The sequence below is a fragment of the Molossus molossus genome, unplaced genomic scaffold (assembly GCF_014108415.1).
Source record: "Molossus molossus isolate mMolMol1 unplaced genomic scaffold, mMolMol1.p scaffold_m16_p_2, whole genome shotgun sequence".
In the NCBI taxonomy this organism is placed as follows: domain Eukaryota; kingdom Metazoa; phylum Chordata; class Mammalia; order Chiroptera; family Molossidae; genus Molossus; species Molossus molossus.
Window position 1 is genome coordinate 8,220,741 of NW_023425355.1, and position 23,194 is coordinate 8,243,934.

Here is a 23,194-nt window from a genome sequence, read left to right on the forward strand (position 1 = left end):
CTACAAACAATGAACAGGCAGAACAGAAACAGACTCATAGATACAGAAAAGTTTTGTTGGTTGCCAGATAGGAAGGAGTTTGGGGGGGATAGGCAAAAAAGGTAAAGGGATTACTAAGTACAAATTGGTTGTTAGACTGATGAACCTCAAAGGGAAGGGGAGGGGCAGAAAGAGATAAACCAAAAAATTTATATGCATAACCAATGGACACAGACAATAGTGTGGGGAAGAAAGGAGTGGGGTGGGAGTGGCGAGGAGGGGGTCAATTGGAGGAAAAAGGGAGGACATCTCTAATACATTCAACAATAAAGATAAGTTTTAAAAAATAAAAGAAAGTAAAATAAATTTTATAAAGGAAAAAGAAAGACAGTTGCCTATTCTGGCAATATGGAGTTAAACTTTGGTTCCCTAAGGCAGACACTAAAAGAAAGACAATGCAGGGGAAGGAAAGAGCCAAGACAGATTTGTCATAACTGTGGGATGAGTTTATTTGTTTTTAACCATAATAATGATTAATATATGGCAACACCCTGCATTGTTGGTATAAAAACACAGTCCTTCCCAAAATATGAGTCAGCCTCTATGCTCCCAGATACACTGAAATTCCTTGGAAGGCAGCTGCGGGCCTTCATGGAGGCTCCCATTCTTGCTTCTTTCACAGTAGGGACAAACTAAAGCAGACCCACAACCCTGCTCTAGGTGCCCAATCCATAAGGAAAGAGGGGCTGGGTTCACAAATTCTCACATAGTACAGCCAAGTATGTCCTGTTCCGACCAACAGTTCTCCCACCCCCAACTACCGCCTGGGAAATGGGCTGCTTCTAGGCCAAACTCTGTATTTAACAGCAATCCAAACACCTCATCCTGGACTTTTGAGTGAAAGGGCCTGGGAAAGGTCAGAAGAATAACTGTTGCCTTTGTCCACAAAATTCCTACACTTCCAGAACCCTAACCCTGCCCTCTTTTTGTTTGAAGTGTCTTTGTGGTTATATCTTTTACACTAAGAAGTGAAAAAATAATTCATTCACTTTACTCAGACCATAACCTTGGGTGTGGCTTTTCAGTTAACTAACTGCTTACTGGGAGAATGAGAGGTAGGAAGGAGTGGGGTGGAGTAAGGGCTAAGAAGTACCCAAGTATTCTAATTAGCTTCACTTTTGACTGTGGGCTCCAAAGGTTTTCCTTTCCACTTACCATACTTCTTATTAGGAAAGCTAAGACCCAAAGAGGGCAGGAACTTGCCCAAGGTCACACCAAAAGTATAGAGTAGAGCTTAGGAACAGGAGCCAGATCTTCTGCCTCCAGCCAAGCACTCTATCCAAAAAGATGTGTGATTTTTCCCAGTGAGTCAGGGGAAAATGCAGAGAAACAGGGTTATCAGAGGAGACAGTTGCAGTTCATGTACTTTCATTCAGCCTCCCAAAACAAGGAGGAACGACAGACACAAACAGGACCTGAATGGATGACTTAGAAACCCCTGAACTGCAGAGGGCAGAGATGACAGTTTCTCCTGTTTTCAAAGACTCTGCCCCAGCATGGGCCACTCCAACTATCCAGACGTCCTTTGCTATCCTGGAGAGAGAGAAGGAGGAGAGTGAGAAAAGGGAGGGAGGAGAGAGAAGGAGAGGAAGAAGTGGGGGAGAAACGAAAGAAAAGAAGCTAATAAAAAAAAAAAAACAGATTTGGGAGAAAAATAGGATGGCTGAATACATGCCATCCCAAGATGCTTTGGGGCCCTGAGTTATAGTACAGGTTGGTTTCTTTTCTCCTCTCCCTTCCCCCTATTCTACACTGTCTTGGGCGCACGTGCACCCACACTCATTAGTCTCCCCTGGCCCACCTCTATATCTTCCCCAGATGTGCTGGCCCAGGATCTAGAGCCTCAGGCTTCAACTGTTGTGAAAGAATTGCTCAGCCAGCCCAGCCTATATGCTGCTTGACCTATATATTTCACAGACGTTAGTTCCCTCTGCCGTTACCCAGGGGACCTGAACAAAGATAATTTAGCAGGAAAATATCTATTGCAAATGGTTTCATTATATTCAAAAGGAAAAATATCACAGTTCCTAACCCCAATGTGCCACCAAAACAACAACAACAAAAGCCTTTTCTCAATGTCCCTAGAGACTACCCCCTTAGAGTAGGTCTACCTAGACAGTTGGGCTAAGACTATACCTATACCTCTACAAATCTGACTGCCACCTTTGACCTATAGCAAAAGACTTTGTTGGCCCCAGAGGAGAAGGTAGCCTAAGCCAAGAATAAAACTGCTGAAACAAGGTGAGAACCGCTCTTCAGAACCCAACTGAATAACACTTCACTCATCCAGAGGTCACTTCTCTCTGGTAACCTCATATATCTGGAACAAAACAGCATAAGAAAGAAATTAGAAGGGGGGAGGGGGTGCTTTTAGAAAGTCAAAATAGATGTCAGCATCCACACAGTAAAGTGTGCAGGTTTTACTCATAAAAGGATCTTTCTCGGAGCCAATTTACTTTACTTCAGACCAATTCTTACAAGTGTATTTATTGTTTTTGTGGCAACAACAAATGAGAGTGAGTAGCAAATTATGAGGAAGCAGAAATACTGATAACAGCAGAACTGACAGTTGAATGGAGATGGAAATGGTGAATCAACGTCATAAGGGTGTGTCCTCTTAATAATAAAGCAGGACTGACTCCTACAGTCAAACATGGAGCAAATTGGTGAGCAATGAGAAACTTGGCAAATGTTGGCCAATGCTGCCTAGCTGTTCACTTTAGGACATTGTTGTCTCTGGATCATCCTTTCAGCCTGACCATTTGCTTAAGAGTGATGAGTTATCATGGTGACAGCTCAGCTGAGTTTCCATTCTTAAAAAAAGAAAATTTAAATAATTCCTTAAGCCCCAATAAGGTAAACCCCAACCCCATGTCAGAAATGATGGAGCCCAGAGGTGTAGTTGTAGGAGATTTGGGACAGGATTCAGAGCATCAGGCTTCCACCAGAGAAGGAGCTACCACAGACAAGAGTCTCTTCCCTGGACTGGCCTTGCCAAACCACTGTAGACTCTTGACTGAGGCTTCTCAGGCACTTCCCCTGGAAAGACAGGTGCCTTTGGAAGCCTGGGATAAGCAGCCCCACCTGCTCTACACTCCTCTGTCCATATTTCTTTTAGCATCAGAATCCCACCCAGGGCCACCAGATTCAGCTAATATCAGTAGTTCCTGAATGTGCTCTTTGTAACATGGGCAAGATAACAGAATTACCAATTTGACTGTCACTTGAGTGGGTTTGGATGGAAGGTATGCGATATGGACCAGAGGGGAGGACAAATACATTAGCCGCAGATGAGATGAAAGCTGGGAGTCACTACCCTGACCACTTAGGCTGGGCTCTGAGGGAGGTTGCAGTGGGACAGAACAATGCACCCTTGTTAAAAGGCATGTGCATTTCTGGGGATGGTTAGGTATGGGATGCAGGGTTCCAAAGAGCAGGCAGGCCCAGTAGCAGCCCCCTACCATCACAGCCAGAGAATTTACATAGCAGGCAATAATGCTCCAAATTAGACAGATGGTAGCATTAAATCCATTCACAGCTGAAGCTCAGACAGTGGCAGGGGAGGAGAGGAAAAAGCATTCCCCTCCAGGGGAGGAACTTGGCAAGAGCTAGGTATGGAATCAAGGCCCCAACCAAATGGACCTTAGTCCAAGAAGAAAGCCAAAACCCAGGCAGATGAACTGGGCCATATAGTTGGGGATAGGAAAAGATTGTGACAAGAGGGCTGCAAGGTACTTGGGTCTTCCTTCTGGCTCACTCCAGTCACCAATGGGCTAAGGCAGCTCAGGTACCCCCATAGCCTATTCAGGATAGACTCAGGGTGGAAAACTAGGAAAGGTTGGGGAAGGCAGGGGCTTGTAGTCCTCTTGAACAAAATAACAATTCCATTATCATGGTCATCCTTTGTGGGCCTGCAATTCACCTTGGATTTCTTAGCTTCTCTGATGATCCTTGTGCCCATTTTTTAAAACAGCTTTATTGAGATATACTTCACATACCATACAATTCACCCATTCACAATTCAATGTTTTTATTTTTATTGATTTATTTATTTTTATCCTCACCCGAGGATATTTTTCCATTTTTTGTACAGATAGAGTGGAAGGGAGAAAGAGGAAGGGAGAGAGAGAGAGAAACATCGACGTGAAGGGACACATCGAGTGGCTGCCACCCGCACGACCAACCAGGGCCGGGGACAAACTGCAACCGAAGTACGTGCCCTTAGCGGGAACCGAACCCCGGTCTCTCCGGACCCCAGGCCGATGCCCTAACCGCTGAGCCAAACTGGCCAGGGCTCACAATTCAATGTTTTTAGTACATGCACAGGGTTGTGCAACTATTGCCACAATCACCTATTTTGTTATTAAGATTTTTATTTTGAGAACATTGTGCATTCACATGTAAGAAATAATACAGAGATCTCTTGTACACTTTGTCCAGTTCCCCCCAACAGTAACATTTTGCAAAACTATAGTACAATATCACAACCACCCATGTTGTTCACATTTCCCCAGTTTTACTTGTACAGTAAGTTCTCACTTAATATCATTGATAGATTCTATGACTTTAAGCAAAACGATGTATAACAAAACTAATTTTACCATAGCCTAATTGATATAAACAAGAGTCAAGTTCCTAAGGCATCTCATTAACATTGCAACAAAATGACATTGAATGAAAAACCATTATGCAAGGACCTGCTGTATTTATTTGCATATGTGCATGTTTCATTCTATGCTATTTTATTACCTGTGTAGGTTCATGTATCCACCACCACAGTCAAGATGCTAAATGGTTCCATCTTCAGATGGATCCCTCATTGCCCTTATCCCGCATACCTGCCTCACTCCCCCTCCCTTCCCTAAACCCAAGCAACCACTAATCTCTTCTCCACATTTCTAATTTTCCCATTTCAAGAATGTTATTATAAATGGAATCATACAGTATGCAACCTTTGGGGACTGACTCTTTTCACTCAGCATAATGCCCTTGAGAGTCATCGTAGTTGTTTCATATTTCAATAATTCATTCCTTTTTATTTTACACCCACTTTTAAGTTAGGGAGATCTGCTAGTGGCTTGAAGGAGACTGAAGGAGAGCCCCTGGAGATGGCAGTGCAGCACCGCAAAGGAACTGCGGAGGCAGAGGGCATGGACCTCAGAGAATTCTACCCATCTTGGAGACATGCCTGGAATCTTGAACTGCACTTAAGCACATGGCTTCCTCTTTGAGTTGAAAAGTGCACAGCTCTGTTCTTGAGCAAACAGCTATCAGCAGTTGTCACCACAAGACAACTGACGTTTGAGGTATCCACCCAGATCAGACCCCACTCTCTAGAAAAGAAGCCTCAGAGGTAAGAAATTATTCATCCTAGCAGAGCCCAATCATCGAGTGCTTAAGGTTCCAGAAACTGTCCACATACTGAGCAGCAGTGTCTTTGGAAGAAGAAAAACTATGGCAGAAGCCAAGGAGCCTCAGGAAAGCCAAAGATTCTTGTTTGATTTTTAGAGTAATCTTGAGGAGGATATAATTCAGCAGTTTTGGTGTCACTGATTTCATATTTCTCTTCTTTCACTCATATTAAAAATCTAAAGACTTTCTGCTTCTTCGACTTCTGTTGATCCCAGGATCATCAGAATGAAGTGCCTATTATGATGTCTGTAACTTACTTGAAAATATTAAAGCAGAGCCTGCCCAGTGTAGCTCAGTGGTTGAATGTCGACCCATGCACTAAAAGGTTGCTGGTTTGATTCCCGATCAGGGCACATGACCAGGTTGTGGGCCTGATCCCCAGTGGGGAGCATGCAGGAGGCGACCATTCAATGTTCTCTCCCATCAATGTTTCTATCTCTCTCCCTCTCCCTTCCTCACTCTCTCTAATATAAATAAAGAAAAAAATGTTTTAATTTTTAAAAAATCTAAGCAGGGACAGTGTGGTATTCTTTGTGGTTAGTTTATACACTCTGGGTGTCAGCAGTCGTCCTATCAGGATCTCTCACTCAAAAGCCAGACTCCAGAGATGGCTACTATGGTAGTTGTCACTACCTCCTATTAATACCACAGGCTATACTAATTAGCAAAATAAATGTTAGAAATAAGTTGTCACTGGAGAAAACAGGCATTGTAACTTTTACAATGATTATTAAAAATGGATTCTTATTGGTGAAATTAGTGGTATTCAAAATATGTGGACTGACTAAAATACTTTAACTTGAACATGGTGTAAATCTACTGGTCTTTACGTTTAAGGATGGTACTCTTGACCTGATTCCTGAAGGGTCCTGAGTTCTGCTGGTAATTCCAAATAACTCTTGGTCCCCTGACCCCAATAAATGGTTAATTGCATCTGTGGCTGGAATGTTATCACATTTGCCTTGGGTGAACTTTTCATTCAAAAAGAACCAAAAAGGACAGAGATCTGAAACATCATTGAGCTTCTAGAACATATTTTATGATGTTTGTGCCTGTTTGTTAATAGATGTTTATATGTGTGGCAAATTAGGTCTGACACTGGCTTTTATTCCAAAGTAGCAGCAAGATTGTGGGGAGGTAGCTAACCCCCTCAACTTCCTCAAAATATTGGTTACCACCCATAAAACCTAATATTTGTGTCTGACCAAATTAGTTTAGGTCAGTTCACTATCACACCTTAAGAATGCAAAAAAAAAAAAATGACCCCTAATGGTAGGATCTCTATAAAGTTCTGAAAAATCCCAAGAGCCACAAAATTTGAGAAGTGAAGATACTGAACTCAGTAGCAAACAGCAGTCTTTGTCACATGAGCAACCAAGATGTCAGGTGAAGAGACACACATTTGTGGTTCTGGGTCTGCATTGGGAAGGACTTTTCTGTGGCATAATGTCTCATGATGAATTTTCTTGAAAAAAAATCTACATTTCAAATCTTTTCAACCATGCAGTATTAACAAGGCTTTCAGAGCCTTAGCTAACCCACACACCTTTAAACATCTAAAATCTGTGAATAATTATCAATAGAATAAAAACTTCTCTGCATATGTAAGTGCCAAGCATATTACACACATTATACCTTTTAAAAAACAAAACCTTTGTGCTCGCTTCAGCAGCACATATACTAAAATTGGAACAATACAGAAAAGATTACCATGGCCACTGCACAATAATGACACTCATATTCGTGACGCATTCCATATTTTTTTTTAAAAAATGGTCAAGGGTTAGAGAATATATTGGAAGAAATGAATACAGAAAACTTTCCTAACTTGGTGAAGGAAGAAGGCATTCAAGTTCAAGAAGCACACAGAGCCCCAACTAAGAAGAACCCAAACAGGCCCACACCAAGACACATAGTAATCAAACTGCCAAAAATTAAAGACAAAGAGAGAATCCTAAAAGCAGCAAGAAATAAGCAACAGGTTACCTACAAAGGAAACCCCATAAGGCTCTCAGCTGACTTCTCAACAGAAATACTACAGACCAGCCCTGGCCAGTTTGGCTCAGCGGTTAGAGCGTCGGCCTGCGGTCCGGAGAGACCCGGGTTCGGTTCCCGCTGAGGGCACGTGCTTCGGTTGCAGTTTGTCCCCGGCCCTGGTTGGGTCGTGCGGGTGGCAGCCACTCGATGTGTCCCTTCACGTCGATGTTTCTCTCTCTCTCTCTCCCTCCCACTCTATCTGTACAAAGAATGGAAGAATGTCCTCGGGTGAGGATTAAAAAAAAAAAAAGAAGAAAGAAATACTACAGACCAGAAGGGAATGGCATGAAGTAATCAAGGTCATGAAAAACAAGGATCTGAATCCAAACTACTCTACCCAGCAAGGCTATCATTCAAAATAGAAGGTCAAGTAAAGAGCTTCCCAGACAAAAAAAAGGCTAAGGGAATATAATAACAGCAAACCAGCACTGCAAGATATGCTAAAATGACTGCTGTAATTAGTAGAAGGAAAAGGAAGAAAAATAGAACCACACTAAACAAAAATGGCAATAAATAAGTACATATCAATTATCACTTTAAATGTGAATGGTTTGAATGCTCCAATAAAAAGACACAGAGAGCTGACTGGATAAGAAAGTATGATTCACATATATGTTGTTTACAAGAGACCCACCTCATAACAAAAGACTCACATAGGTTGAAAGTGAAGGGATAGAAAAAAATCTTTCAAGCAAATGGAAAGCAAAAGAAAGCTGGGGTAGCAATATTCATATCTGATAAAGTAGATTTCAAAATGAAGACCATAACTAGAGGTAAAAAAAAGGCTACTACATAATATTGAAAGAATCTACCAACAGGAAGATATAACCTAGGTAAACATATATGCACCAAATATAGGAGCTCCAACATATATTAAAAATCTTTTGGAGGACTTCAAAGGAGAAATCGACAGCAATACAATCCTAGCAGGGGACTTCAAAACCCCACTCACATCACTAGATAGATCACCTAGACAAAAAATTAACAAGGAAACACAGACTCTAAATGAAGCGCTAAATCAAATGGATTTAATAGATATCTACAGAGAATTACACCCCAAAACTGCAGAATTCACATTCTTTACAAGTGCACATGGGACATTCTCAAAGATAGACCACATGTTAGGACACAAACTAAGTCTCTACAAGTTCAAGAAGATTGAAATCATATCAAGCATCTTCTCAGATCACAATGGCATGAAACTAAAAATCAACGGCAACAAGAACATGCAAAGACATTTGTACACATGGAGGCTAAATGGCATGTTATTAAACAATGAATGGGTTACTGAGATTAAGGAAGAAATTAAAAACTTCCTGGAATCCAGTGAAAATGAACACACAACAACAAAAAATCTATGGGATGCAGCAAAAGCAGTTCTGAGAGGGAAGTTCATAGCACTACAAGCCTACCTCAAGAAACAAGAAAAATTTCTAACATAATATCTAACCTCACAACTTAAAGAACTAGAAAGCAAACAAAAAGAAAATCCAGAGCAAGTAGAAGAAAGGAAATGGTAAAGATCAGAGCAGAAATAAAAGACATAGAGACCAAAAAAACAATTCAAAGGGTCAATGAAACAAAGAGCTGGTTCTTTGAAAAGATAAACAAGATTGATGGGCCCTTAGCAAGACTGACCAAGAAACAAAGAGAGAGAACCCACATACACAAAATCAGAAATGAAAGAGGAGAAATACTGACACCACAGAAATACAAAGGATTGTTAACACATATTATGAACAATTATACGGTAACAAATTCGACAATCTAAGCAAAATGGACCAATTTCTAGAAACACATAGTCTCCCAAAACTGAACCAAGAAGAGATAGATAGAAAATTTGAACAGACTAATAACAACAGAAGAAATTGAAGATGTAATCAAGACTCTCCCAGTAAACAAAAGCCCAGGCCCAGACAGCTTCATGGGGGAATTTTACCAAACATTCAAAGAAGAACTAACACTCATTCTCCTCAAACTACTTCAAAAATTCAAGAAGAAGTAATACTCCCAAACTCGTTTTATGAAGCCAGCATAATTCTAATTCCAAAACCAGAAAAAGACATTACAAAGAAAGAAAACTACAGGCCAATATCCCTGATGAACATAGTTGCCAAAATCCTGAACAAAATACTAGCAAATCGAATCCAGCAATACATTAAAAAATTACTCACCATGACCAAGTGGGATTCATTCTAGGGATGCAAGGCTGGTAGAGTATTCACAAATCAATAAATGTGATACACCACATAAATAAAATGAAGAATAAAAATCATATAATCATATCAATAGATGCTGAAAAAGCATTCAACAAAATCCAGCACCCATTTTTGATAAAAACACTCAGCAATCTGGGAACAGAGGTATTATATCTCGACATAATAAAGGCCATGTATGAAAGACCTACAGCCAACATCATACTGAATGGGCAAAAACTAAAAGCATTTCCCTTAAGAACAGGAACAAGGCAAGGATGCCCACTTTCACCACTCTTATTTAGCATAGTATTGGAAGTCTTAGCCATAGCAATCAGACAGGAGAAAAAATTAAAAGGGATCCAAGTGGGAAAGGAAGAACTGAAACTGTCAGTATTAGCAGATGACATGATACTATACGTAGAAAACCCCAAAGACTCCATCAAAAATTTACTAGACTTAAGAAATGAATTTGGCAAAGTAGCAGGATACAAAATTAACGTCAAGAAATCGATAGCATTCTTATACACCAATGATGAACTCACAGAAAGAGAAACTAAGAAAACAATCCCATTTACCATTGTGGCAAAAAGAATTAAGATACCTAGGAATAAATTTAACCAAGGAAATAAAAGACCTATTTGCAGAAAACTAAAGGGCATTGAAAAAAAGAAATAGAGGAAGATATGAAAAAGTGGAAGCACATACCTTGTTCATGGATTAGAAGAATCAACATCATTAAAATGTCCATACTACCCAGAGCAATCTATAGATTCAATGCAATCCCCATCAAAATACCAATGACATACTTCACAGAACTAGAACAAATACTTCAAAAGTTCATATGGAACCAAAAAAGACCCCGAATAGCCACAGCAATCTTGAAAAAGAAGAACAAAGTAGGAGGGATCACATAACCAGATTCAGGTTATACTACAAAGCCACTGTAATCAAAACAGCCTGGTACTGGCACAAGAACAGGCATATAGACCAGTGGAACAGAACAGAGAACCCAGAAATGGACCCAAGGCAACATGCTCAATTAATATTTGAGAAAGGTGGCAAGAGAATACAGTGAAGTAAAGACAGCCTCTTTAATAAATGGTGTTGGGGAAATTGGACAGCTACATGCAAAAAAAATGAAACTAGACCATCAACTTACACCCTACACAAGAATAAACTCAAAATGGATAAAAGACTTAAATGTGACTCATGAATCCATAAAAATCCTAGAAGAAAATGTAGGCAACAAAATTTCAGACATCATACATAGCAGAATTTTCACTGCTACATCACCTAAGGCAACAGAAACAAAGGAGAAAATGAACACATGGGACTACATCAAACTCAAAAGCTTCTGCACAGCGAAAGATACAATCATCAAAATGGAAAGGCAACCCACTGTATGGGAGAGCATAATTGGCAATGATATATAAGATAAGGGTTTAATTTCCAATATATAGAGAGTGCTTATACAAGTCAACAAAAAGAAGACAAAGAACCCAATTAAAAAATGGGCAGAGGAACTAAATAGACACCTCTCCAAACAGGACATACAAATGGCTAAGGGACATATGAAGAAATGCTCATCATCACTAATCATCAGAGAGAAGCAAATTAAAACAACAATGAGGTATCACCTCACACTTGTCAGAATGGCCGCCATCAACAAATCATCAAACAACAAGTGTTGGCGAGGGTGTGGAGAAAAGGGGACTCTAGCACACTGCTGGGGGCAATGCAGACTGGTGCAGCCACTATGGAAAACAATATGGTGTTGCCTCAAAAAAATTAAAAATTGAACTTCCATTTGACCCAGTGATCCCACTTCTAGGAATATACCCTAAGAAGCCTGAAACACCAATCAGGAAGAATATATGTACCCCCATGTTCATAGCAGCACTATTTACAATAGCTAAGATCTGGAAACAGCCCAAGTGTCTATCAGTAGATGAATGGATAAAAAAGCTGTGGTACATATACACAATGGACTACTATGCAGCTGTAAGAAAGAAAGATCTCTTATCCTTTGAGACGACATGGAGGGTCCTCGAAAGTATTATCCTAAGCGAAACAAGCCAAACAGAGAAAGACAAGTATCATATGATCTCACTTATTTGTGGAATATAATGAACATATCGGTCTGAAGCACAAGGTAGTCCCAGAGACGTGGAAGTGGGATACAGACTGACAATCCCCAGAACAGGGGGTAGTGGGGGAAAGATAAACCACAGAACTTATATGCATGTATGCATGAACAACGGACATGGACAACAAAGCTGGGGAGAGGGTGGGGAGGGAGGGGGAGTGGGGCATCAGTGGGGGAAAGAGGAGAAACATCTGTAACAAAAATAAATTTATTAATTTAAATAAAAATAAATAAATAAACAAACAAAAACAAAAATAAAACCTTTGACTTCCAGTCATGATGGCTGCATAGGTAAACGCGGTATCGCGTCCTCCCACAACCACATCAAAGTTACAGCTAAACTACAAAACAACCATCATTCAAATCCGCCTGAAATCAAGCTGAATGGAAGTCCTACAGAATTAACTACGGAATTAAAGAAGCAGCCCTGGCCGGTTTGGCTCAGCGGTTAGAGCGTCGGCCTGCGGTCCGGAGAGACCCGGGTTCGGTTCCCGCTAAGGGCACGTACCTCGGTTGCAGTTTGTCCCCGGCCCTGGTTGGTCGCGCGGGTGGCAGCCACTCGATGTGTCCCTTTCATATCGATGTTTCCCTCTCTCTCTCTTCCTCTCTCTCCCTCCCACTCTACCTGAACAAAAAATGGAAAAATGTCCTCAGGTGAGGATGATAAAAAAAAAAAAAAAAAAAAAAGAAGCAGCCACATGGAGACTGGTAGGAGGGGCGGAGGTTGAGGGGCCGGTCCCTCACCCACATGTGGTAGATAAAAATCAGGAGGACACCTCGGCTGGGAAGGTCCTTCCTGAAGACTGAGGGGTCCCCGTCCCACACCAAGCGCCCTGCTCAGGGTTCCAGTGCCAGGAAGAGAAGTCCCCATCACTTTTGGCTGGAAAAACCAGCAGGGGACTGCTGAGACCGCATCCATACGCTAACACAGGCCTCTGGACTCCACTGCTGCTCCGCCTTCTCCCATCTCCACCACCTCCAGCTCGCCATGGATGATGATATTGCTGTGCTTGCTGTCAACAACGGCTCTGGCATGTGCAAAGCCAGCTTTGCAAGGGACGATGCCCCCAGGGCTGTCTTCTCCTTCATCATGGGGCGCCCCTGGCACCAGGGCGTGATGGTGGGCATGGGCCAGAAGGACTCCTACGTGGGCAATGAGGCCCAGAGCAAGAGAGGCATCCTGACCCTGAAGAACCCTATTGAGCATGGCATCGTCACCAACTGGGATGACATGGAGAAGATCTGGCATCACACCTTCTACAATGAGCTGCGTGTGGCCCCTGAGGAGCACCCTGTCCTGCTCACCAATCCCCCCTGAACCCCAAGGCCAACCGTGAGAAGGTAATTCAGATCATGTTCAAGACCTTCAACACCCCTGCCATGTATGTGGCCATCCCGGCTGAGCTATCCTTGTACGCCTCAGGCCGTACCACTGGCATTGTGATGGACTCTGGTGATGGGGTCACCCACACTGTGCCCATCTATGAGGGGTATGCACTCCCCCACGCCATCTGAACCTGGCTGGCCGGGACCTGACAGACTACCTCGTGAAGATCCTCATGGAGCGTGGCTACAGCTTCACCACCGCAGCCTAACAGGAAATCGTGTATGACATCAAGGAGCTGTGCTATGTCGCCCTGGACTTTGAACAGGAGATGGCCACTGCAGCCTCCAGCTCCTCCCTGGAGAATAGCTACCAGCTGCCCAACAGTCAGGTCATCACCATTGGCAATGAGCGGTTCCGCTGCCCCAAGGCCCTCTTCCAGCCTTCCTTCCTGGGCATGGAATCCTGCGGCACCCACGAAACTACCTTTAACTCCATCATGAAGTGTGACATCCGAAAGGACCTCTACGCCAACACGGTGCTCTCTGGTGGGACCTCCATGTACCCAGGCATTGCTGACAAGATGCAGAAGGAAATCACTGCCCTGGCTCCCAGCACGACGAAGATCAAGATCATTGCTCCCCCTGAGCACAAGTACTCCGTATGGATCGGTGGCTCCATTCTGGCCTCGCTGTCCACCTTCCAGCAGATGTGGATCAGCAAGCAGGAGTTCGACTAGTCCGGCCCCTCCATCGTCCACCGCAAATGCTTCTAGGCTTCTAGACGGACTGTTACTTAGTTGGTTACACCCTTTCTTGATAAAAACCTAACTTGCGCAGAAAACGAGATGAGATTGGCATGGCTTTATTTGGTTTTTTGTTTGTTTTCTTGGTTTTGTTTTTGTTTTTGTTTTTGGCGCTTGACTCAGGATTTAAAAACTGGAACGGTGAAGGTAACAGTCTGTTGGAGCGAGTATCCTCAAAGTTCTACAATGTGGTCGAGGACTTTGGTTGTACATTGTTCTTTTTTTTTTTAACAGTCATTCCAAATATCGTGAGATGAATTGTTACAGGAAGTCCCTTGCCTGCCCCAAAGCCTCCCACTTCTCCCGAAAAAGGGCCAGTTCTTGCCCCAAGTCCACACAGGGAGGGTGATAGCATTGCTTTTGTGTAAATAATGTAATCCAAATTTTTTAATCTTCACCTTAATACTTGTTCTTTTTGTTGTTTTTGAATGGTCGGCCATCATGGCCCCTCTTTTTGTCCCTAACTTGAGATGTATGAAGGTTTTTGGTCCCCCTTGGAAGTGGGTTGAGGCGTGGAGGCAGCCAAGCCAGGGCTTACTTGTACACTGACTTGAGACCAGTTCAATAAAGTGCACACCTTAAAGAAAAAGAAAACAACAACAACAACAAAAAAGTGGGAACTGAGGCTCAGGGAGGCTGAGGCAGCTGGAGCCCCAGGCAGCTCCTTAAAAGGCTGGCGCACGGACTTATGGGACTCTCTCCCTCTAAGCTTGGAGGGGAGGCAGCTCGAGGGGCACCAGAGACACACAGGGAAGAACTGAGCTGTTTGGCACTGGAGCGAGGGCTGGAGAGGGGGCTTTCTCGGGGACAAACGTGCTGTAAGAGGCCTTTGTTCCTTTGGTGAGCCCTTCCTGGGGGTGGCAGACAGAAGCCATATCTGGGACTCCAGCAACCTGGCTCACACTGGTTGCCCCGCCCTGGTGACTCCCTGAGGCCCCGCCCCACCCCACCCCACCCCACCCCACCCCACCCCACCCAACTTTCAAGCCCACCCAAGCTGTTGCCACTTGCTTAACCATAGGATTGGCCTGTCTTGGATCCTGCTTCAGGTTTTTCCTTAATTCTTTCAAACAAGCAGCATCTGGTCTCAGCGAGCCCCATACCTCTCATTAAGTAATACACTGAAACAAACACAGGGAGGCAGCCAAAATGAGGAGACAAAGAAACAGGTCCCAAATGCAAGAACAGAACAAAATCCCAAGAAAAGAACTAAGTGAAATGGAGATAAGCAACCTAACAGATGCTGAGTTCAAAATACTGCTTATAAGGATGCTCAATAAACTTAGTGAAAACCTCAGTGAACTTAGGGAGGGCCTCAAGAGCATAAAAAAGGACAAGTCAGAAGTGACGAATGCACAGTCAGAAATGAAGGAGGCATTAACTGAAATAGAGAATAATTTACACAGATTCAATAGTAGAGTACGTAAATCCAAGAAGCAAACCATCAATTTGGAATATAAGGAAGCAAAAAACGCCAAATCACAACAGCAAAGAGAAAAAAGAATCCAAAAAAATGAGGATAGTGTAAGGAGCCTCTGGGACAACTTCAAGCGTGCCAACATTCGCATCTTGGGGGTGCCAGAAGGAGAAGAGCGAGAAGAAGAAATCGAAAACCTGTTTGAAACAATAATGGCAGCAAACTTTCCTAACTTGGAGAAGGAAACAGACATACAAGTGCAGGAAGCACAGAGAGTCCCAAATAAGATGAACCCCAAGAGGCCCACACCAAGACACATCATCATCAAATTGCAAAAGGTTCAAGACAAAGAGAGAATCTTAAAAGCAGCAAGAGAAAGGCAGCTAGTTACCTACAAGGGAGTTCCCATAAGACTGTCAGCTGATTTCTCAAAAGAAGCTTGGCAGGCCAGAAGGGAGTGGCAAGAAATATTCAGACTGATGAAAAGCAAGAACCTACAACCAAGATTACTCTATCCTGCAAAGCTGTCATTTACAATCGATGGCCATATGAAGAGTTTCCAAGACCAGAAAAAGTTAAAGGAGTTCATCACCACCAAACCAATATTATATGAAATGATGAATGGGCTTTTTGAAGAAAAAGATAAAATATATGAACAAACAAAATGGCAATGAATACATATCTATCGACAATGGAATCTACAAAGAAAATGAACAGGCAGAACAGAAACATTCTCATAGATACAGAGAACATGTTGTTGGGTGCCAGATGAAAGGGGGTTTGGGGGAATGGGGGAAAAAGGTGAAGGGATTAAGAAGTACAAATTGGTTGCTAGACTGACAAACCTCAAAGGGAAAAGGGTTGGGGGGGTGGGAAGAAATAAACCAAAGAACTTATATGCATAACCAATGGACACAGACAATAGTGTGGGAAAAGGCGGGAGGGGGGCGGGAGTGGGGAGGAGGGTGTCAATGGGGGAAAAATGAGGAACATCTGTATTACATTCAACAATAAAGATTTTTAAAAAAAGAAAAAAAAAACCTTTGAGGAACATGAAGCTCAGAAAAGTTAACATGGCCTGCCTAGGGTTAAATGGCCTGTAAATGACATGGCTGGGGTTCAAGCCTCATTTCTCTGACTCTCACTGCTCCACACCATGCTGCCTCTCATCCTTTGAAAAGATAATGTGTGGATAAAAGGGAGAAAGTCAGCCAAGGAAGGAGCATGAATTCACAAAACAGTCATATATGCAAAGTTACTTTAACCCACCTCTCAAAAACTTTGCAATCACGAAAATAAAAAAGAATCATGAGACCCCCTAATGTCAAACCACAGGGTCCCTGGCATACATAACACCATGGAACTGTGTTACTAACTCACTGTGAGACCTTCAGATACAGATATATAGATATAGATGAAGAGGTAGAGGTAGATACAGATAGATATCGATATAGATATCGATGATTAGAGAGATATACATACACATTTTAGTCTCACAATCACCTAAGAGGTAGTTTCTATTATTGTTTCAATTTACAGCAGAAGAGAGAATTGGGGAGGATTAAATGCCTTGCCTAAGGTAATACAGCCAATGACAGAGCTAGGAGTCAAACTCAGATCTCTCAGATTCTACACATAGTACACTCCACTGCTTATCAAACCTTTACCTGATATTTCACACCTTCTACAACTTCAGTACGGACTCAGAGAGAGCCTGAGACCCACCAGTTATTCCAGTCTAATTCCAGACTGTCAGCCTCCTGATGGTCCAGTCCCAAAACCTTAATGGAGGGCAAGTCATCCTGCACCAAGCAAGGCGCCAGCTGTCCCCAGTTATAATTCAGGAGGCTGAGCAATTGCTGCTGGGACTTTCTCTCTCTCTTACTTTTTTTTGTCCAGATCAGGGTCAGTAGGTTAAGCACCCTCTGCTTTTGGAAATCTTCAAGGCACTTGAAATGACAAAGCTTTTCATATCTTCAGAAGAGGAGGCCACTGTCACATTAAGAGAAACCATGAGTGTTGGTCTCCCCCTTGAACCATCTGGGTCTTGCTTGCCTCCCGCAGCTCTTAGCTCTTCCTTCAGCTGTACCACCATAAACCATACCCTATCCACAATGGGTTCAGGAGAAAGTCAGAATTTTACAAAAAGCTTTGTGGTCATTGCTTTGAATTACACAACCTTCTGGGTAAACTATGAGATTACAAAATTTATCTTTAAAAGCAGTTCTTTTATATCTGGCCAAGTCATGACACTGCCATCTCATCTCACACCAGGGTGACTTCATCTTCCACTGTGAGCCTCAGATGCTAATCAAGAAAGGCCTGGGTTTAGGGAGGTTCAGTCAAGAGCCAGTGAAGCCAACGCCCTGAAAGGACAATTTTGTGCTCCTTTCTTGAGGTGCTGGAGAGGACAGGGAGGTGGGAGGCGAGGAGACATACATCTCTAATGCTGCTGCAGAGACTTGGAGTAATGTGGCTATGTGAGCTTGTCCAGGTGACATTTTGATGACCTGTCTAGCTTCATGCCCCTTCTAAGTCCTCTTAACCTACACTGATAGATTTTTTCCCTCCATTTCTATGGAATCTGGATTCTGGAATTCATTCTGTCCTGCATCAGGTGAAAATATAGGATATCTCCATCCATACCTCACCAGCTGAAGCTCAAGTAAGTGGTGTCTGGCCCTTTCTGATCTCATAATTCCAGTTCCAGTAACTGGGCTTTTGTCCCTTTGCTTATTATGTACAGGTACCTGCCTTGAACCCAGTTTCTATGATTGGGCTTCTGTCTTATTTCCTCAATATCTGAGGCCCTAATAGTTCCTTAGGTATCCAAATTCTTCCAGCACTGAGAAGAGGAGGGCTTCTTTTCCAACTCCTCCAGTCCATACACAACCTGGGTCCTCTCTGGCAATTGCAGTCCTTTGGAATTCTTTAATTTACATATTTCAATTTCAGGTGTTATGAATTGGCCTCCTGGTAGAAAATGTTCAGAAATCAGCACTCACCATGGCTGGTATGGCCTCAGCTGGTTGGAGCATCCTCCTATGCACCTAAAGGTCATAGGTTCGATTCCCGGGTAGGGCGCATACCTAGGCTGCAGATTCTGTCCTCGGCCAGGGTGCATGAGAGAGGCAACCGATCTATGTTTCTCTCTAACATCAGTGTTTCTGTGTGTGTGTGTGTGTGTGTGTGTGTGTGTGTGTGTGTGTCTGTCTGTCTGTCTGTCTGTCTGTCTCTACCTTCCTCTCTCTCTCAAATCAATAAACATATCCTCGGGTGAGGATATTTTTTAAAGGAAATCAGCACTCAATTACACTAGGTGTATAAGTCTTAGAGATCTATTGTACAGCATAGTACCTATGGTTAATAACACTATATTATATACTTAACATTTTGCTAAGAGGGTAGATATTATATGTTCAGTGTAACCATCAAATAATAAATAAATAAATAACAAGGATGAGAAGAAACTTTTGCAGGGAATAGCATATACTGTGATGATGGTTTCATGGGTATATGCTTATTCCCACATATATCGGGTTGTATTTATTGTGTACACCTTTTTGTACATCAATCATGCCTCAAAGTGGTTTTTAAAAATCAGCACATATTCATTTCTGACTATTTTCTCTCCCGTCACTTCTTTATTTCTGTTATTCATATTATTATTTGTACTTTGACCGGATTTCTAAACAGACAAAGGTAATGTCCCTGCCACCTGCAATCGCACTTACATGACACCAACTCACTTACCTAGATCCTTCTCTAAAGCCTGCTGCCAGGTCACTTGTGACTGCCTGCTTCTCAGCTCCCTGGTCCTGACTGCTGGCCCGCAACCTAGTCCTCCTGGGCCTGTTGATGAAGCCTCCCCTTGCCACTGACTCTGCTCCCCTGGGGTGTGTCTCTCCTTAAGTTCTGCTCTGGAGCAGTCCTTGCATTGCCATTCTTGGCCACCAGCAGGTCCTTGGCAGGTCTCTTTAGTCTGGCCTAATGCTCTGCTATGAGGCGACACAGACAGGGGCGGGGAGCTCTCTGGCACTCTCGGCTGCCTTGAACCACATGTGCTCTGCAGTAGTAACCCAGGCTCCCTTGAAATGAACTTTCATCAATAAATTAAAGAAAACCAGAGGAAGTAACATACACCCAAAAGACCAGAAGTCTAGTGGTTTACAGAATAAGCCAACACCTAATCACAAATTGGATTAGATGACAGTAAATGAGAATATTTAGATATTTTTCTATCCTTTACTCCCCCAGATCCTTTTTTTTTTTTTATTTTTATTTATTTATTTATTTTTAATCCTCACCCGAGGACATTTTTTCATTTTTTGCACAGATAGAGTGGGAGGAAGAGAGAGGAAGAGAGAGAGAGGTAAACATCGATGTGAAAGGGACACATCGAGTGGCTGCCACCCTCACGACCAACCAGGGCCGGGGACAAACTGCAACCGAGGTACATGCCCCTAGCGGGAACCGAACCCGGGCCTCTCCGGACCGCAGGCGGATGCTCTAACCGCTGAGCCAAACCGGCCAGGGCACCCCAGATCCTTTTTTATGGTTGTTTTGTTTCATTCCAGGGGTTTTCTATGCCCTGCAGGAGAGGGAGTCAGCCCAGTCACAACCTCCTATAAAAAAGACAGTAGACTAATAGTCGTTAATAATTCATGCCTAGGAGAAAAACTTCATTTCAGCTGTCTGTGCCTCCTGCCACTGAGCAAGACTCTAGCCTGTCTTGACAGCCTCCAGAACTTTACTGATGCCCTCTTCCCAGCTAGAATGCCACTCCCCCTCCATCCTTATAGCTGAACCATGCCCATTCTTCATACCCGCCTCTAGCTCTCCTATCACCTCCTCCAGGAAGCACATCTGTGTTCTGCTTCTCAACCACACAATTTAGTATTAACTCATCAAACTCTTAACCCCTGTTGCTTCATGTAAGTTAGTTTAGACTCCACAATAGTATCATCATACGCCTTCTTGACCTCCCTGGGACATTTAGCATAAGCCTGAGCCTGTAGCTGGGGCTCAGCAAAGACACACAGGAGATGCCTGTCAGAAACAAAACCAGGGGCTTCCATTCCTTTGCATAACTAGCTAGAAAATGGAGTGCTCAGATGCAGGTTATTCCAAAAAAAAAAAAAAAACTGCAGCATCCTGGGGAGCAGGTACCAAAGACATCACAGGTATCTCCAGGTCATTGAACCAGAGTGCTAGAGCAGAAAGGAATCTTAATCATTTGCTCCCAAACTTTTAAATTGCGGCATGCCTACCTCTGGGTGTCCATGGCAGTGTGCCAAGGGGGTCCACAAAGCCACAGGATAAACATAGTATGCTTTCTTAGAGCAGTGGTTCTCAACCTTCCTAATGCTGTGACCCTTTAATGCAGCTCCTCATGTTGTGGTGACCCCCAACCATAAAATTATTTTTGTTGCTACTTCATAACTGTTATTTTGCTACTGTTATGAATCACCATCGGAAATATGTGTTTTCCGATGGTCTTAGGCGAACCTTGTGAAAGGGCCGTTCGACCCCCAAAGGGGTCCCGACCCACAGGTTGAGAACCGCTGTCGTAGAGTGTCAGTTTTACTCGAGTGTAAGAAATTTAAAACATTTCTATATTAAAACAAATATGGCTATCTCATGGGGAAGAATGCAAACTTTGCACGCATTTTTAGGATAAAACATGAGATCTCAAAGACACTTTAGAACATGCAGTAGACTGCTTTGGGTTATCCCCATCCACCCCTCTCCTCTACTCGAGTTGGGGATTTCATTTTCCCTCTCCTCTATCATTAGGGTTACTTCAATTTAAATAAATAAATAAAAGTTTGAGAAGACTGATCTCTCTAGTCCAGTCCCCTCTTTTCACACTGAGGAAAACTGAGGCCCATAGATGAGAAATAATTTGGCCAAAGCCCCAGACAGTGAGTTCAGTGAGAGCTAGGACCACATCCACCCCCGTCAGATGTACTTTTTTTTTTTCTGACTTGCTCAGGCGACCAGTGACTGAAAACTAGACTTCCTCACTAACTTTATTCCATCCCTTGTACCTACCATTCAACACTGCGTTTTCTTTGCCAAGGGTTATACAACCTGTCTTTAGGGAAGCTTGTGGCACCAGCAGCTCTAAGAGCCGACTAGAACCTTTAGCCCCTTTCTATAGCTTCTAATGCAGTGAATAATGAATGCTGCATTTCCCAGAAATCGGAATGCAAATGATGAGAGTCAAACCCCTCACAGAAACAGGATGAAGTCCATTGCTTTAGGGAGAGAGAAAGGCGAAGCAGGAGGGAGGTCCTGCTAATCCGAGGCCCTAGCCAGGAAGCAAAGAGCTGATGCTAAGACCCTGCTTTTTGCCTTCATTCATGTAAGGAAGAGATGCTCTAAGTCCACCACGGCAAGGCTCCAGAGAAACTGGGCCTTCAGAGGAGCCCCCACCCACTGACTTCCCTATCTCATGAGGTGAATCTACTCTCAGGCTGTGGGACTAAGCTAATCATCTCAAGTTTTTCAAAAACGAAGTGACTTTGGATTTAAATGAACTCAGTTTCACAACTGTCATGTATATTCTCCGTGAAAATTTGCAGGGGGTTCTTGTGGATTCGCATATTCACACCTTAAACCCACAACACTTGCTGTTACACAGATATGCAAATGCTTCTGCACAAATACAAACATAAGCACACATTTGTGTTGGGAAAACCAATACAGGCATAGTCTCTTCCCACACTTCTTCCCAACACCCAGCCCCAGACATACACAGCCACCATTGATACCCATATTCAGTCACACACACCGGGTTGAGAAGTGACCCGGCTGCCAGGGTTAGAGCCACATTCCACGGTGTCCCATTCCCCTCAGAGAACTAACAGATCATTTCACAAAGATGTCATCACCTGCCTACTAATGGCAAGTTACAGCCAGAATAAATGGTCCATTACCCACCCCCATTACAGGTAGGCCCACAGGAGAATGACAGCAGAGACAAAGGAGACTTGTGGCTCAGTGTCACTGGAGGAGACTGACCAGACAGGTAAGATGGGGGCTCAGACAGATAAGATGGGGGCTCGTTCCAGCCCAAGAGATTTCCTTTCCTCTCTGTGCCCTAGAGTTGGGGGTGGGGAGATCAGAAAGTAGTTTTACTGACTGTAGGTTTCTCAAACTCTAGCTACAAACATGTAGGAGAGAAGAAAAGACCGCTCTTTTAACCGGGGTTGTGCTTGTCCAGAAGAAGACTGGATTGTGTTATAATACTTTCTCTTTTGAACAAGGCCCCAACACTTTTTGGAGTTACTGTAGTGACCAACAGCATGGTCTCGGCAGCCACTTCCCAGGTCTGAATGCCAACCCCACCACATACAAGCTGTATGACCTTGAGCAGGTTACTTAACCTCTCTAGCCCTCAGTTTCGCCATCTACTACAAACCGGAATAATAATATCATCTACCTCATGGTGGTGTGACATGATTTATGTGTAAGGCACTTAGATACAGAGTTCTCCTTTATATCCACAATTTCGTTTTCTGCTATAGTTACCTGTAATCAACAGTGGTCTGAAAATATTACATGGAAATTTTCAGAAAGAAACAATTCAGAAGTTTTAAATTGCAAGCTGTTCTGACTAGCATGATGAAATCTCACCCTGTCCCACTCTGTCCTGCCTGGGATGTGAATCATCCCTTTGTCCAGAGTATCCACTCCCCGCCTGCCCATTAGTCACTGAGAAGTCAGCTGGGTTATCAGATCAACTGTTGCAATATTGCAGCGCTTGTGTTCAAGTAACCCTTATTTTACTTATTATCATTGTTCTATTTTA

At 43.1% G+C, this 23,194-nt stretch overlaps 1 non-coding gene and 1 pseudogene across 1 annotated transcript; both read left to right on the forward strand.

Moving 5' to 3' along the window:
* The first annotated feature begins 7,107 nt into the window (after nt 1-7,107).
* Nucleotides 7,108-7,214, forward strand: LOC118636759. Its single transcript, XR_004960744.1, has one exon. It is a non-coding gene; the product is annotated as a U6 spliceosomal RNA (small nuclear RNA).
* A 5,603-nt stretch (nt 7,215-12,817) lies between these two features.
* LOC118635697 lies at nt 12,818-14,018 on the forward strand (annotated as a pseudogene).
* Nucleotides 14,019-23,194: the final 9,176 nt, after the last annotated feature.